This window comes from Oryza sativa, chromosome 11, assembly GCF_034140825.1.
Source record: "Oryza sativa Japonica Group chromosome 11, ASM3414082v1".
Classification (NCBI taxonomy): domain Eukaryota; kingdom Viridiplantae; phylum Streptophyta; class Magnoliopsida; order Poales; family Poaceae; genus Oryza; species Oryza sativa.
The window spans coordinates 28,773,630-28,775,876 of record NC_089045.1 but is presented as its reverse complement, the minus strand read 5'-3'; the positions used below and the strand labels follow the sequence as shown (position 1 = coordinate 28,775,876).

General features: G+C 45.6%; 1 long non-coding RNA gene across 1 annotated transcript; it reads right to left on the bottom strand.

Annotated features, from left to right (window-relative positions):
• Nucleotides 1–947: 947 nt before the first annotated feature.
• Nucleotides 948–2,042, bottom strand: LOC136354081 (uncharacterized). The gene is made up of 2 exons (XR_010737826.1): nucleotides 1,928–2,042; nucleotides 948–1,856 (listed from the first exon to the last, which is right to left on the bottom strand). It is a non-coding gene; the product is annotated as an uncharacterized lncRNA (long non-coding RNA).
• Nucleotides 2,043–2,247: the final 205 nt, after the last annotated feature.

Below are 2,247 nucleotides of genomic sequence, written 5' to 3'. Positions count from 1 at the left end.
TGTGATTTGAACTCAAGGAAGAAATGGGATATTTTTGAGAGGATAATTTGATGGTATTTTGGGAAGGAGAATATTTTGGAGGGATTTTGAATTGTAAAATTCAAATTCCAGGGTTCAAATCTGGATCCGAATTTTTGGGATGAGATCTTTAGGTCTCAAGGGCAGGGATTTTGAGATTTTTGGCACTTAGTCCTTAGTAGCACACAAAGAACCAAAAATTTTGGAATTAGGATTTGTATAAAATAGTTTCTAACGGCCCAAAAAATCGGAGCTTTACAATTTCAGGGGAAATCCTGCAAAAAAAAATGTAACCGTGTTTACATGCTAAAAGTTGGGTCTGAAAATTTCTGTGCACTAATCTTAATCATGAGAAACATCACAAGACATGGTATACAAATTTTCTTGAACTCTCACTACTCAATATCTTCCCCTGGATGCTCTCAGCTCAGTGGATTAATTGAGATACCGATCCAATTCTCCCTTATTTCTGATACTTGTGCATAAGGATTGCGACAGCATGTTTTGATATAGTTAGTTGCAGTGAAACAGCAAGTGGGACTTGCAAAAGTAAATTCATGGATATATATATATCCTAGCCAAAACCAAAAGATGAAAACCAGGACTTCCAACCATCACATTATCACCGACGATGATACACAGAGTTAATAACACATGCATATGAAACTAAGAACCTCATGCGTTTCTGTGCAGCATCCATCCTCTGCCTTGTTGCTGCACTATTCTGCAGGTTACAGGCTTGAGCTCTTAGCAGTTAGCACGATGTAAGATATACCAGCGACGAGTCTCAAAAAGGATGATCGCAACTTACGCACCTTGATCGTTTCTGAAACTGCGTAGGTACAGATTTTTAAAAAGACTAGCACACTGGGCATGGACGCACGGCCACTTGTGTTCGTCTTCCCTGCGCGGCATTTTCTTTTTTTTTACCAATTCACCAGAGGGGAGAGATTCCCCACCTGAAAACTTTGTCATTATCTAAAACATCAGGAAAAGTTCATTACATAGTACTGAGAGTTTGTAGAGGGGTACAGAAGAGTTCTTTCCAAGTCGAAACTACAGGTCTATCGGAACTCTTCAGTCTTTCAGCCCATAGGCCGGCTTCGTCCACACACTTCCTTAGGCATCTGCTGAGCGATGGAGTTTGATTTCTGAAGCCCAGAAGCATAGGAGATAGAACAGCTGAAAATGTTTTCTGGGCAGCCCTTGCCCCGGCTTCAATAGGTGCAGCATCTTCACATCTTATATCGTAGGATGGAGCCCTATCTTGTTCCAGAAGGTTGTTGCAAAAGGACATTGTATGCACAGATGACTAGCCGTTTCAGCCGAGCTTTCACAAATGGCGAAAACCGCCGAGCTGACAATGTTCTTCTTGAAGATATTTTGTTTTGTTGATAACCGCTCTCTGCTAAGAAACCACGCGAAGATTTGAACTTTCATCGGGGCTTTGCTTTTCCAAATGAAGGTCCAGTTTGGAGAGGTTTCGCCCCCAGTTAGCAACGCATCATAAATCTGTTTTGTCATGAGGTTTCCTGCCAGGTTGTTCGCATTGTATCTTTGGTCTGCAGCTTGCGTCAGGGAGTGGTAATGTAGCAGGTCCAGCAGGCAGCAGCATTGCCCTGCGCGGCATTTCATCAAACAGGCAAGAGCTCCCAGCCATGGAAACCTCCCACTCCTCCGCTCTTCCCCGTGCGAGCAGAGGAAACACCGCAGGACTTTATATACTCCGCCTGAGGACTCTTAGAGCCTATGGAGACGGCGGACGATGGCCGGATCCCGGAGCGGCGCGCGCGGCGGGGGCAGTTGAGTTTCTTGGCTGTTGGCCGGGGAAACACGTCCTGCGAGTCTCGCACGGAGCGTCAATGGCGTGATTAAGCAGCAAGGAAATTTTACACGATCGTTGATTTACCTCCACGCCGCCGCCTCCTCTGCTCCTCGCCTCCTCCCCGGCCGGTCGCCGCGGCCATCTGCCCATCTCCACGCCACCGTCGTCTTCCCCGCCACGCGGTAACAAAACTTTTCTCGAGGCGAAATCAACTCACGGCGTTAATACTTAATAGTGGGCCGGCCAAAGTACACGTGATTTTGGAACAGGATGCCAGGTAGGAATAAGTCTATTTCGTGTCCCTTATCTCTTGCCGCGGGTTGAATTATCTCCCTCAATCATAAAACAAAGTATAACGCATTCCCTATCTCTGAAAACCGGTGTAAATCGTCTCTTTTGATTGT